This window comes from Pleurodeles waltl, chromosome 1_1 (assembly GCF_031143425.1).
Source record: "Pleurodeles waltl isolate 20211129_DDA chromosome 1_1, aPleWal1.hap1.20221129, whole genome shotgun sequence".
In the NCBI taxonomy this organism is placed as follows: domain Eukaryota; kingdom Metazoa; phylum Chordata; class Amphibia; order Caudata; family Salamandridae; genus Pleurodeles; species Pleurodeles waltl.
Genome location: NC_090436.1, coordinates 951326448 through 951341404, shown reverse-complemented (window position 1 = coordinate 951341404; position 14957 = coordinate 951326448). Strand labels below are relative to the sequence as shown.

The 14957-nt window shown below is 44.9% G+C and overlaps 1 protein-coding gene and 1 long non-coding RNA gene across 2 annotated transcripts in view; both read right to left on the bottom strand.

Moving 5' to 3' along the window:
- Window positions 1-7313, bottom strand: part of LOC138285433 (uncharacterized protein C4orf17-like) — a 135144-nt gene extending 127831 nt beyond the window's left edge. Inside the window, exon 1 of the mRNA XM_069225383.1 lies at window positions 7244-7313. The gene's annotated coding sequence lies outside the window, so the exon portion shown is untranslated. The remainder of the gene's footprint in view (window positions 1-7243) is intronic.
- Window positions 7314-7543: 230 nt separating this feature from the next.
- The window catches only part of LOC138285385 (uncharacterized), a 105329-nt gene continuing 97915 nt past the window's right edge, over window positions 7544-14957 (bottom strand). The window contains exon 3 of the long non-coding RNA XR_011201588.1: window positions 7544-7762. This is a non-coding gene — a long non-coding RNA (uncharacterized lncRNA). The remainder of the gene's footprint in view (window positions 7763-14957) is intronic.

The following is a 14957-nucleotide window of genomic DNA, read 5'->3' as shown; positions in this document are numbered from 1 at the left end:
CCTCCCTGAGGACAAGCTGCCCCTGTGTTCCAGGAACTCATTCTGCCACCTCTGAGGCCAGGGGTCGCAAAGGCAGTGCCAGGGGCTGCATTGGGCAAGCCAGGGGTCGCAGCTGCGACCCCTAAATGACGTTCATGAGTGTGGTCCAAAATGCACCAGTGGCCTCATCCTGCTCCCCCACAGTTTCCCTGCTGAATGGGCCGTGCTCATTTGCTACACTTGAACTCTATTGCTTCAGTGACATAAAATTGACAGCAGCACTGCCCTTCTGAAATCTGTTCCAGGGCAACTGACACAGCTGCAACCAAAGTCTGGCTCTGCCTAATACTGTATTATTCTTAGGGAATGTAACTAAATAATTGGAGGAGTTATTGGCCCTTTAGCTTATGCTAGCGCAGGTTTTAATAAAAATTATTAATGAGTGTTTATGTATTTTGAATAATGAGTTCATGTAGAAAATGAAATATCGTAGAAAAATAATGCACGCATTTGAAAATGTGATCACAAAGAATGGCCACCAACGTTAACGAAATGTACTAATCAATGATTAATACTTATGAAATATTGCATATATGTTAGACGAATGCAGTAATATGTCATATTGAGAGTTATGAAGTCTGTTTTAGCTTTATTAATTGTAGGCCCTAACTTAGCAAGTGTCTTGGCCTATTTTGCCAGGCCTGATATAGAAGCTGTATTTCTTAGCATTTAATAAAAATGCTGCACAAATGAATTAAACTATGAAATGTCTATTGTATTCCAAATGTGCTCATAACGGAAGCTTTCCGTGAGAACCAACTGTTAGGAGATGCTGTTCTTTCTAATGCAACATTTTATGTGTGAAATGTGTGAGTGACTTTCCTAGGACAAGAACAATGAAGATACTGACTAGAGTGAAAGCTGCAACAATATTGTTACCTGACAAGCTGGATGATGAGAAAATCGCAAGACGAACCAATCAACAATATGAGAACAGAGAAATATTAGACTTCATAGATTTGATATAGTAGTTTTATTGGACAGAGTGTGAACATACGATTAACTGACCAATAGGGAATTAGGGGATAGTTTAGGTGGCTTTGATATAACAACGCCGCAGAGGGAAAGATTCAGATTTCAGACTAGAGAGAGAGCGACTAGAGAGTTTAGGAGACTTTAGGAGAGAGAGATTATTCCGATATTCTGGCTCATTGGCCTCATATTCCCTGAGAGCCTGATGCCTTGCTGATCGACTGATGTCCTGAGAACGAAGACTGATTCTGCTTGCTGACCCATACCGAGGATAGGTATAAAATTGAAATGTGATTATTATGCATATTTGCTTTTTCTTCCTAGGTACCACCTGCGCTGTTTTGTCTATGACTCTATCATATTTAGATGTTTTTCAAATTGGTGTTACTAAATTGTTTTGCATGAAGCCCAAAATGCTAATGCTAATCAGGTGTTAGTTAAGGCTCCTGACTTATGACAAAAGAGATATATGCTTGATGGATTTCTCTGCTTAACTCCATGTATTTCATCTCATTGACGCAGCTGACTCTGCTATTGATTTGCACCATAACTTTAGAATGTGTTGTAGTTCAAGCTCTGATTAGATTGCGTTTCTTCCGCCGCTTTGGACAACCAGTGTTATTTTTGCATGTGTTTCATTTGATTTTGAGATTAATCTACATGATCTTAGCATTGTTAATATAGGGAAATAAACATTGTAAACTTTACTAAAGGTGTGGTTCTTGATGACTGAAAGGTCATAGTACGTGATAACTACTGACTCCATTGATTATTGATTTTATTGATTACTAATGATTGTTGACTATTGTGTGTAGACTATTGATCTATGTAATGGAGCTATGGTAAGAACTTGTTAATTGCGCGTCAAAAGGTTCATTGACCTATTTGCGTCCCCTTGTAAGTTTAGTTATTAAGGTCTGACGCGCTAACACTTGCTGTAGAATTGCATGCCCCGATAAATGTCAGTCTTCAGACAGACGTGGAATTGCTGCAGCTGTTTTAAGGCTCGCACATGTACGTTCACTCTCTGTTTTTAAAAGGCCACAACACGGAGAGAACTAAGGGAATTATTTACAGTTTGGCAGACTGGAGACAGCTGCAGAAAATGGTCAGTTATCTCCTCCTCCCTTTATATTTAAATAGGACAGACAGGACACCTGGCATTTTTTGCCAATGTCCAGCACACACCAACCTCTGAATAACACCCTCCCTTTGCTCTCTAGATTTCTTGTGAGTTGTCCTCATACTCTTCCTCTCCACAGGCCTTGTGAATGAAGTGGGTCCCACTCCAGAGATAGGATACTTCAGTTTAGGTATAATCCTAAGCAACCACACCCACCCTAACTGTGCCATTAACCCATTTGTCGCCAAGGACGTAATGGTTATGTCCATGGCTGCGCCCGTGTGGAGCCATGGACGTAACCATTACGTCCTGGGACTGGCCCTCGGGGGAAGCACTAGCACTCCCCCTGAGGGCTGCCCCCCCAACCCCACAGGCCAGGGCTGAAAGGGGAATCCCTTCCCCTTCCACTCCCGGGGCCCCGCCCCCCCCCCCATGACGTCAGCGCGCAATTGCGCGCTGACATCATGAAAGGGTGAAAGACGCGCTGGAAGCCATTTGCTTCCAGGGCGTCTAAGAAGAAGGTGAGTTTTCACCTCCGTGCGGGGGGGGATGCCTCTGAAAGAGGCATCGAGGGAAAGAAAAGGGTTTTCCTTTCCCTCGATGCCTCTTTGAGCATTCCTGCTGCCCGATCACAATGCGATCGGGCAGCTGGAATGCCCACTAGACACCAGGGATTTGTGTATGTGTGTCTTTGTTTTTAGTGTGGGCGAGCGACCCCTTGTGCAAGGGTCGCGCCCCTTAGGGGGCCAATGCATTTTTCATAGTTTCTGCCCCACTTGGGGGCAGATTGGCCTTATTTTTAGGCCGATCTGCCCCCAAAGGGGCAGAAAGCCACTAGACACCAGGGATTTTATTGTTGTTTTTTTTTTTTTTTGTGTTGAGGAGCGGCCCCTTGGGGAAGGGTCGCCCCCAGGGGCCCATATGTATTATTAGGTAGTTCTGCCCTCCTTGTGGGCAGATAGGCCTATTTGTTTAGGCCTTTCTGCCCCCAAGGGGGGCAGAATCCCCATAGCGCCAGGGATACTATATGTGTGTGTGTGTGCTTTGTGTGGGGGTGTGGCCCCTTGGGCAAGGGTCGCTCCCCTTGGGGGGCCAATGTATTTATCGCTGTTCCTGCCCCCCTTGGGGGCAGATTGGCCTTATTTTTAGGCCGATCTGCCCCCAAAGGGGGCAGAAAGCCACTAGACACCAGGGATTTTATTGTTGTTTTTTTTTTTTGTGTTGGGGGCGGCCCCTTGGGCAAGGGTCGTCCCCATGGGCACAAATGCATTATTGGGCAGTTCTGCACCCCTTGGGGGCAGATAGGCCAATTGTTTTTTAGGCCTTTCTGCCCCCAAGTGGGGCAGAATCCCCATAGCACCAGGGATAATGTATGTGTGTGTGTGCTTTGTGTGGGGGGTAGCCCCTTGGGCAAGGGTTGCCCCCCAAAGGGGCAATGTAATCTGGGTGATTTCTGCCCCCCAAGCAGAGAACACTAGACACAAGGGAAAATTTAAAAATGGTTGGTGGCGGGGTGTTTGTCAACTGGCGAAGTATTTGCTTTTATGATAATGACAGTTTTTCTCCTTTTTGTTCTAGTTCAAGGCTTTTGCTGACTTTGCTGTGGCTTGTTGCAGTTTTGGCAGTAGTTGTCCTGCGGTTTGCGTAGTTGCATGTTTTAGGTAAGTAAATACATTTACTCCAAGTGAGTATTGCTGCCATGCATGAATGACATGTTTGTAGGTGGTGTACTGAATGCAGGATTGTGTGTGAAATTGTCCTTAGATTTATGCACAATGATTATTCTGTTGTCTTATGTCTAATTTGCTTTTTTTTTCTTCTCTTTTTAGTGGGATAGCATTGGTGATTGCTGTGGCTGTGCAGAGTCGTTGCTGGTGAGTCAAGCTTTTTCAGGCAAGTGAGCAGTATAGTTAGTGAGTTTATAACTCTTAGTGATAAAGCTACACTTTGTTACTTATCTTACACAGTGCTGGTTGTTGGTGGTGTATTTGTCCAGTTAATTTTTGTAGGAAGGATCATGGCTAGCCGTAGGATGACCGCTAAGCAGGTTGTTAGTGTGCTTTTTGAGTCATCTTCTGACCATGAATATGAGACTGACTCTGCATCTGAGGCAGAGGAGGAAGTGCAGGATTCTGGAAGTTAATTTTCTGTCAGAGAAGAATCATCTGATGATGAAGCCACTTTCAGTGCTGATGAAGGGCCTGTTTTAGAGGAGGACACTGATGTGCCGATGGTGCAGGACCCAGCGGCTGAAAGGCTTCCCATTGGAAGACCTGACACGTGGGTTGCACCAAACATGGAGCAGCCACAGTTGCCTGCGTTTACTGGTTTTCCAGGGTGTCGAGTTAATACGTTAAACTTTTTGCCCATCAACTTTTTTGAGTTGTTTATGGACAATATATTTTTGGAAGAGATTGTTGAGCAGACTAATTTGTATGCAGAGCAGTTTTTGAGGGACAACGCTGCCAGACTTAGGCCACACTCTAGAGCTAGCCAGTGGATTCCCACAAATCTGGAAGAGTTGAAAAAGTTCTTCAGGTTTGCTAGGTTTCCCCAGGTGCCGGCTGAGCTAGAGGCCAAAATCCACAGCTAGGCACTTTGTAAAAAACAGCTCTGTTTTCTTTCTGAAAATGTGATGTGTCCACGTCGTGTTTTGGGGCATATCCTGTCGCAGGCGCAAGGCCTACCCACACAAGTGAGGTACCATTTTGATCGGGAGACTTGGGGGAATGCTGGGTGGAAGGAAATTTGTGGCTCCTCTCAGATTCCAGAACTTTCGGTCACCAAAATGACAGGAAAAAGTGTTTGTTTGGCCAAATTTTGAGGTTTGCAAAGGATTCTGGGTAACAGAACCTGGTCAGAGCCCCACAAGTCACCCTATCTTGGATTCCCCTAGGTGTCTAGTTTTCATAAATGCACAGGTTTGCTAGGTTTCCCCAGGTGTCGGCTGAGCTAGAGGCCAAAATCCACAGCTAGGTACTTTGTAAAAAAACACCTCTGTTTTCTTTCTGAAAATGTGATGTGCCCACGTCGTGTTTTGGGGCATATCCTGTCGCAGGCGCTAGGCCTACACATGCAAGTGAGGTACCATTTTTATCGGGAGACTTGGGGGAACACAGAATAGCAAAACAAGTGTTATTGTCCCTTGTCTTTCTCTACATTTTTTCCTTCCAAATGGAAGACAGTGTGTAAAAAGGACGTCTATTTGAGAAATGCCCTGTAATTCACATGCTAGTATGGGGACCCCAGAATTCAGAGATGTGCAAATAACCACCGCTTCTCAACACCTTATCTTGTGGCCTTTTTGGAAATACAAAGGTTTTCTTGATACCTATTTTTCACTTTTTATATTTCAGCAAATGAATTGCTGTATACCCGGTATAGAATGAAAACCCATTGCAAGGTGCAGCTCATTTATTGGCTCTTGGCACCTAGGGTTCTTGATGAACCTACAAGCCCTATATATCCCCGCAACCAGAAGAGTCCAGCTGACGTAACGGTATATTGCTTTAAAAAATCTGACATCGCAGGAAAAAGTTACAGAGTAAAACGTGGAGAAAAATGGCTGGTTTTTTTACCTCAATTTCAATATTTTTTTTATTTCAGCTGTTGTATTCTGTAGGAAACCCTTGTAGGATCTACACAAATGACCCCTTGCTGAATACAGAATTTTGTCTACTGTTCAGAAATGTTTAGCTTTCTGGGATCCAGCATTGGTTTCACAACCATTTCTGTCACTAACTGGAAGGAGGCTGAAAGCGCAAAAACTAGTAAAAATGGGGTATGTCCCAGTAAAATGCCAAAATTGTGTTGAAAAATTGGGTTTTGTGATTCAAGTCTGCCTGTTCCTGAAAGCTGGGAAGATGGTGATTTTAGCACCGGAAACCCTTTGTTGATGCCATTTTCAGGGGAAAAACCACAAGCCTTCTTCTGCAGCCCTTTTTCCCCATTTTATTTTAAAAAACGAAATTTCCACTGTATTTTGGCTAATTTCATGGTCTACTTCAGGGGAACCCACAAAGTCTGGGTACCTCTAGAATCCCTAGGATGCTGGAAAAAAAGGACGCAAATTTGGCGTGGGTAGCTTATGTGGACAAAAAGTTATGAGGGCCTAAGCGCGAACTGCCCCAAATAGGCAAAAAAAAGGCTTGGCATCTGAGGGGGAAAAGGCCTGGCAGCGAAGGGGTTAAGGGTCTGACATACTCAGCATCCTCCTGAACACACTAAAGCCATCAGTGGACCGAAGGCCGCTTTGGCAAGTGCCAGAGAAAGGTGCATAACACATGAAATAACGAAAAGCATGACTAGGTGAAATGGTCTTGATATTAGCTATATTGTGTTTCCTCTTTTTCCTTACTGAGATACACCAGAACAGATAACAGGAGAGTAAATAAAAGTGTGTTGGTGATCAGTCTCATATACATATAGAAGGAAATAGACATTAAGGTTTTTTTCTCTGAACCCCAAGGAGAATTATTGCTTTAAAAATCACGTTTGTCCGCAACCACTTTCAGTGATATGATTCATCATCTGGTTCCTCCTTACTACTACCAGTGAGTTAAGCGAGTAGCAAACTCCCCAAGGAGTACTAAGTGGAGTGGAGGCTTTTTTATACTCTTCTTTTATGATGAAAGGTGCAAAATCGCATTCATAGGGTATTGGTATATACTACTGGTAGAGGAAAAGCCAAAAAAGTCATAGTGATGCCTTCAAGATGGGAGATTTTTAAAAATGCATAGGACAAGGTGATTTATCAGAATTGTTTTATAGTTTGCCTTGTATTTGTATGGTTAAATCAATATTCCTTAGTGAAGACCCCTTTTGTGACCCGAGCAACTGGGAATACTAGAATATATATATAAGTCCTCGGTGCATGATCAGCTTAATATAACCTTTCCTCTCTTGAAGGAAATGGTTGGGACGAGGTAGATGGATGTGGGTGTTAATTATCGAGTACATTCATTAAAAAGAGGTGAATACACTGAGCCAGGGGAATTAATTTGAAGAGTAATCTATGTAACAGCTTTGCCAATACTCGTTTGTGGAAGGAAATTACGGTTTTGAATCTTAACAGAAAACTTAAAAACGCATTGAGCAAGTGTTCCAAACCTCTGCTTTGTCACCAAGTTTTGCCCCGTCAAGGAACTGCCGTCGTTCATGTTTCAAAGGCTCCAGCTCTAAAATGATAAAATCAAACTAATCAAAATTAAATCGCAACGAAAGCTTTTAGAGACAGCGCACATTTTCAGCAGTTACAGAACAAGGCAAAGGCATGCAGAGCACGTCACACAGAAGACACGTTCCTCGAGGAGGGTAGGGGGAGGGCGGGGGGGAGGGGGCACTGAGCCCTTACGCCCTTCCAGTCAAGCCTTACTGACTGGCGCCAACAGCTTCAGCACTCACGGGAACAGGGTCGCGGTAGGCCTCGACCTCCGTCCTTCAGCCTAGGGACACCCAGAATTGTATGCAGCGGGTTTAAGATGCCTTCCTGCCCTCTGCTTTTGGAGGGCGGCTGCAGGTATCGCAGCAGTAGCTCCCTTTCTCGAGGCGTGAGCTTAGAGGCGCTACATGGCTTTCCGGTATACAAGCCATCGTCTTGCACGCTGCAGATCGGAGCATTGTTCAGCCCTGCGAAACACAGAAAGAGGTGTTGAACTGTAGCAAAAAAAGCATTTTTTTGCAGTAATAAGAACATAAAATGGAATGCACTTTTCACTGTAGAGTGGAGCAGAAATGGTGCATTCTTTGCCCGTTGTTAAATTATAATTACATGTATCTATAGCTTTGATATATAGCTCTTACTACCCCTGGTGAGCAGTGAACATCTATTGTATTCACCCTCTGTGTCCTCCATCACTAACGCCAAAAAACGCTCACCAGGAAGGGGACAGAAATGAGAGTATAATGGAGGAGTCTCAGGCCCTATTTTATACTTTTTAGCGCCGCATTTGCGCCGCTTTTTGACGAAAAAACGGCGCAAACTTACAAAATACAATTGGGGCATATTTATACTCCGTTTGCGCCGAAATTGCGTCGTTTTTTTCGACGCAAATTCGACGCAAAACTAACGCCATATTTATACTTTGGCGTTAGACGCGTCTAGCGCCAAAGTTCATGGAGTTTGCGTCATTTTTTGGCGTGAACACCTTCCTTGCGTTAATGATATGCAAGGGAGGCGTTCCCGTCTAAAAAAATGACTCCCAGGCATGTGCGTGGTATTTATACTCCCGGGCAAAAATCACGACCGGGAGTGGGCGGGGCAAAAAAGCCCCGCATTTGCGCCAGAATTTAACGCCTGGGTCAGGGCAGGCGTTAAGGGACCTGTGGGCTCTGAAGGAGCCCAGAGGTGCCCTCCCCTGCCCCCAGGGACACCCCCTGCCACCCTTGCCCCCCCCAGGAGGACACCCAAGGATGGAGGGACCCACCCCAGGGACATTAAGGTAAGTTCAGGTAAGTTTTTTTTTTTTTTTTTGTGGCATAGGGGGGCCTGATTTGTGCCCCCCTACATGCCACTATGCCCAATGACCATGCCCAGGGGACATAAGTCCCCTGGGCATGGCCATTGGGCAAGGGGGCATGACTCCTGTCTTTGCTAAGACAGGAGTCATGTTAATGGGGGATGGGCGTCGTAAAAAAATGGCGCAAATCAGGTTAAGGCGATTTTTTTGACTCAACCTGACTTGCCCCATTTTGAGACGCCCATACGCCATTTTCCCCTACGCCGGCGCTGCCTGGTGTACGTGGTTTTTTTCCACGCACACCAGGCAGCACCGGTCGGCTAATGCCGGCTAACGCCATTCTATAAATACGGCGCCCGCATGGCGCTTCAGAATGGCGTTAGACGGCGCTAATTTTTTTGACGCTAAACTGCGTTAGCGCAGTTTAGCGTCAAAAAGTATAAATATGGCCCAATTGTATTTTGTAAGCTTGCGCCGTTTTTGCGACAAAAAGCGGCGCTAAAAAAGTATAAATATCGGCCTCAGGGGCATATTTATACTCTGTTTGCGCCAGATTTGCGTTGTTTTTTTGACGCAAATCCGACGCAAAGCTAACTCCATATTTATACTTTGGCGTTAGACCCGTCTAGCGCCAAAGATCTTGGAGTTTGCGTCATTTTTTAGCGTGGACACCTACCTTGCGTTAATGATATGCAAGGTAGGCGTTCCCTTCTAAAAAATGACTCTAAGGCATGTGCGCCTTATTTAAACTCCCGTGCAAAAATGACGCACGGGAGTGGGCGGGCCATAAAAAATGACGTCCAGCCGCTTTTGCGTCATTTTTTAACGCCTGGTCAGGGCAGGCGTTAAGGGACCTGTGGGCTCGGAAGGAGCCCAGAGGTGCCCTCCCATGCCCCCAGGGACACCCCTTGCCACCCTTGCCCACCCCAGGAGGACGCCCAAGGATGGAGGGACCCATCCCAGGGAACTTAAGGTAAGTTCAGGTAAGTATTTTTTATTTTTTTTGTGGCATAGGGGGGCCTGATTTGTGCCCCCCTACATGCCACTATGCCCAATGACCATGCCCAGGGGACACAAGTCCCCTGGGCATGGCCATTGGGCAAGGGGGCATGACTCCTGTCTGTGCTAAGACAGGAGTCATTTCAATGGGGGTTGGGCGTCGAAAAAAATGGCGCAAATCGGGTTGTGGCGAAAATTTTGCCTCAGACCTGACTTGCCCCATTTTTTGACGCCCAAGCTCCATTTTCCCCTACGCCGGCGCTGCCTGGTGTGAGTCATTTTTTTTGACGCACACCAGTCAGCTCCGCCGGCTAACATCATTCAATAAATAAGGCGCCCGCATGGCGCTTTGGAATGGCGTTAGCCGGCGTTAACATTTTTGACGCACAACTGCGTTGGCGCAGTTGTGCGTCAAAAAGTATAAATATGGCCCTCAGTGTTTAATTTGTACAGGTGTTTCAGGTAGTTTACACAGCACACATTTTTGGGACATTTAATGTATTTTTCATCATCAGCCTTTGACCAATTAAAACAGAGAGAAAAGGGTAAAGAACAAACAGGAAGGAAAGTTAGGAAAACAGGAGCTAAGCGAGAAAGCAGAGCTGAAAAAGAATTGCATAAGTGAACTAAAGAGATGAGAAGTGTAAGGTGGTGGAAGATAGCGCCATGAAGTGGAATTAAGAGTGTACAGACTTGGTATTCAGCAACACTGGCATTTGGCAGAGCCGGCAGTTTGCTGCCATGGATGACTTTGGACACCTGCACTTATGATATTATTTGCACATTAAGCAGTGAGATGCGTACTTGTTTCAAGAGCACTGAACCAATGTGGTTCTTAGAACTGCAGTTATGTGAATAGCAGACACGTTCATGCCCAGTCTTGTTTTAAGTATGAACTAAAAAAGTGGGAAGGACTGCTGGTGGAGTACAAGTGTAGGGCTGCAGGAGGTCATCTCTTCGGGAGCAAGTAGTTGATTTCCAAATATTCTGCAATCTCATAAAATGGGTTTTGTCATTGCTGATGCGTATTGCAAAAAAGGAAACAAAGGGATGTGCATTGAAAAAGGCACACGTAATTGCAGTGGAATAATTATTGTGAGAATACAGGGATAAAAGTATAGAAAAATATACTGTTTTGCCTGCCATTTCTTATTTTGCCAGACTGGCAAACACTAGAACAGTGGTTCCCAACCTTTTGACTTCGGTGGGCCTCAGCTTTATCATTGCTGGAATACGGGGACCCCCACTAAATCATCATTGGAATCTGGAGACAACCCCACTGAGTCATTACTGAAAGCTGAGGACCTAATTTGTTAATATTATTTAATTTTCTAAGCAGTCACGGATCCCCTGAGGAGGCTTTGTGGACCCCCAGGGGGCTCCAGGTCTCAGGTTGGGAACCACTGCACTACAAGAATTAGATATTTGCTAACTCATGGCTTTGGCAGGTATGTATGTAGCCACACGGCAACAAAGTTCTTTGGAGGGTCAAAGGGAAGTACAGTCAATTACTGGGAACAGAAGTGTACTGTTACTCCTCTGTGTAGTAGCACTCTTTAAAGAGGGGTGTCTTCAGCTCTGTTAAAATGGTGCAGCTTTGTGGCGGCCCTAAAGAATACGGGGATGTTGTTTCAGATTCTGGGTGCATAGATGCCTTTTTGATTTGTTTACATTGTTTACAGTGAGCTTGTCTGTAAAATAAACAGGGGTAATGGCTGTGATGGCTTTGTAAATTATGCAGCTTGTTTTTGAAGATGGTGTACCAGTAGCATAACAAGAATGCCATGAGCCTTGTTACAAGAAATCAAAATTTCCCATATGACTGCTGTTTCCCATATGACTGCTGCAGAGGGTAGCCAAATACTGCAATTATCAGGGTTCAATGAGCATCCCTAAGGGTTCTGGCCACTGCACCTGCTACACCCGTGGATTGTGCTGCAAGGGGTGCCAATGGTGTTCCTTGCCGATTGAGGTAATGTGATCATATTTCTTCAGGCCTGAATGAAAAGTGCTCAGGCTTGTAGGATACCACTTAGGGGGCTAATGTGGAGCCTGGCAGTATGTTGACTCACTTAAACAAGCATTTGCAATGCAATAGATTTCACATTTTCTTGTGTTAGAGCTACACATAAATTGGTCAAACCTGCCTCATAATTTTGGCTTTTCCAGACATATAATTCATGTGGCCCAGGATTTAACTAAAGCACTTCCATTCACATTCTTCCTCTATCTTAAAGCATATACAATTATCCTATAAACCTTTATCAGAAATAATTACAGTGTAATGCTCAAACACCATATAAAAAATATAATTTGGGACGGATTGGAGGGTGAAAGGAAAGAGGGAGCCGAGAGCAAAGAGGGAGAGGACAAGTGGCATAGTAACAGTGTCATGGGCCCTTGAGTAAGAAAGGAAAATGGTTGACTGCCATTTCGGTAGGAAAATACAGCAGTAATTAGAGTTGAGTGAGGTGCATTGATCTCTGGGCCCCGGTGCCACTGCACCTGTTGCTCCATTGATAACTATGCCTCAGGAGAGAAAGCAGATGGGGCAGAAATATAGAAGTGAATACAACAGACAAAGGGAAGAAAAAGAAGGGGGTCGCAAAGAAATAAAAGTAAGAAGGGAAAGAAAGAACAAGAAAATGAAAACACAACTAAGAAAAGAAATACGGCAAACATGTGAAACAAAATTAAAGAGGGAAGGAAGCTAGCTAAGGAAAGATAAAGAGGAAAAATAATGAAAGAAATGTGAAAAAAATAGAAAAATGAACATTAGAGAAAAAAAAAATGGTGAGGGAAACAAGCAGCAAAAGAACCCGGGCATGTATGTACTGACACATTTCCCACAGACACAGAAAGGGAAAACCACTTTGACACTTTGGGTCCCGACAATTAACTTGTGTCTTCCACATACAGACGGGATATAAAGGGATTTATAGTAAAACGTGAATTGACAGATAAAGATAAGAAAAACACCTGAGAAAGGAAGGAAGAAAGATCTAAAAAAATAAAGTGAAAGGACACATACTGAGTCAAAGGAAAGGGCTAATAAAAAAGTCAGAGAAAGAATGAAGGGAAAAGAAACAAATAGTGAAGGAATGAATGCCTGATGAAGAAAAAAGAGAGGAATGAAACAAGGAAATAAATAACCAAGTTTTTGCAAGTTTGAAAGAGGAAGCAGCAAGAGGAAGAGGGAAATAAAAAAAAGGGAGAGGAGTAGAAATAAACAGTTGAAAGAAAGAACAAAACTGTTAACATGTGGATTATAAGAGCTGGAAACAGAAAAGTGGAGTAGAAAGAAAACAGTGAGAGTAAACAGGGTAAATGAAAGAACAGAGTGAGATAGGTGAAACAGACCCTCCCAAATAAAGATGGTAGCTAAGAATAGATTTAATTTGCTCCCCCACTTCCTCAAACAGAAGTCAGAGTGGGGAACAGTAAGGGGCACTGCAAAACAGCAGGAGGTGCATTAGCAGAGTTGTATGTGAACCCCAATACAGCAATATTGGGGTGCGTCAGATCAGGATTGGGGATATAGACAGAGCTGTGTCCTGGCCCAGTGATGGAATAACAGAAAGGCAGCGGATGAGGAATGAGAAACAGAGCGCCGTGTAATTCCTGGTATTGGAATAATTGGGCGCTGCAGATTAGGGTTGAGGTGCACTGACAGAATTGTATGTGGGCTGCAGTACTGGAATAGTAACAGGCACACAAGGTCAGAAGTGAGGTATGTTAATGGAGCTATGTGTGGAACCTAGTACTGGCTTGCCAGTGTTGCCGGGTGTTAGCCTGGAGGTGCCCTGGTGAAGCTGCTAGTGGGGCCCAGTATGGGAGTGGCATTGCCTCTGAACCACAGAAGTGAAGAGTCCTGAAGGGTGTGTGTGAGCCTTAGTACTGAGAAGAAATGTGCTCTGAATGTTAAAATTGATGGATTCTGGCGGAGCTGTGGTGGTTCCCATCAACAGTGGCATTGGATGTTAGACTTGAGGTGCACTGCCTGAGCTGTGTTTTGCTCTTTTGGGTCCAGTTTGTTTTGGCTTGGCAGTGGTACTGAATATTAGAATTGAGCTTCTGTAATAGAACTGTATGTGAGCGGGTTCCAGTATAAGAAAGGAAGTGACCTCACCGAGGTAGAACTGAGTTGCACTGGTGGAGCTGCACCCGAGGTCCCAGCACTGGAGCAGCAGAGTGTATTGACTGCGAGAACTGAGGTGCTCTGGCAGGCAGCGTGTGTGGGGTTCCTGGCAATGGCACGGCTGAGGAATTGGAGTGTGTGATTTGTGGTGCACTGGTGGAGCTGCGCCCGAGGTCCCAGCACTGAAGCAGCAGGGTAAAATGATTGCAAGAACTGATGTGCTCAGGCAGACAGCGTGTGTGGAGTTCCTGGCACCAGCACGGCTGAGGGCTTGGAGTGTGCGATCTGCGGTGCACTGATGGAGGTGCGCCTGAGGTCCCAGTACTAGAGCAGCAGAGTGTACTGACTGCAAGAACTGAGGTGCTCTGGCAGGCAGTGTGTGTGTGGGGTTCCTGGCACTGGCGCGGAGGAGGGCTTGGAGTGTGTGAACTGAGGTGCGCTGACGGAGCTGTGAGTGGGATCCCAGTATGGAGCAGAAGTGGGCACTGTCTCTAAGGATTGCGGAGCCCTAGTAGAGCTGGGTGCCTAGGCTAGAAGGAATTACAAGCGATCCTCCGTCCTTGCTCTCAGGACACAGGCAGGCACACTTGATACAGAATATCCAAGCCAAGAAATGGCGGGAACCAGGCAGCTGAGAGAGGGTGCAGAGAGCACAAAAAGACCAATTGTGACTGAGATAACAGCCTGATTTATAGCCTTGTTTACAGCTAAGCTCAGAGGAAGAATGCTCTGCAAATGAAAAGGGAAGCTTCCCTGGACAGAAGCAGAAAACAGACTAAAAAAAAAGTCCCCTACAGAGCAGATAAATAGGAAAAAGAGTATTTATACAGTAGTTGGTCTCTGCTCCCACACAGAAGAAGGATGGACAATGAGGCATGACTGACCACTAGCAAGCAAGGATATTTAAATGACACTGAAACTAACAAACAAAATAGGTGGAAGCCCACAGAAGAAATATACGTAAAAGTATACAAGAGGTCATACACTTCCGCTCGACCTAAAAAACTAGCAAGTAATATTTTTTGCTAAAGTTTTCATAAATGCAATGCAGACCCATGTTCGGTACATAAACTCAATTGGCCAGTCCACTTCATAAAGCTGGAGGAGAATGGTAAAGAAATGTCCTAGCTGAATTGTGTTTTTTTCAGAAATTATAAAAAGCTTTACAAATGTGACTATTCAAAAGAGAGAGACCAGTTGTTTGATAAAACCTAGGTACACAGGAGAG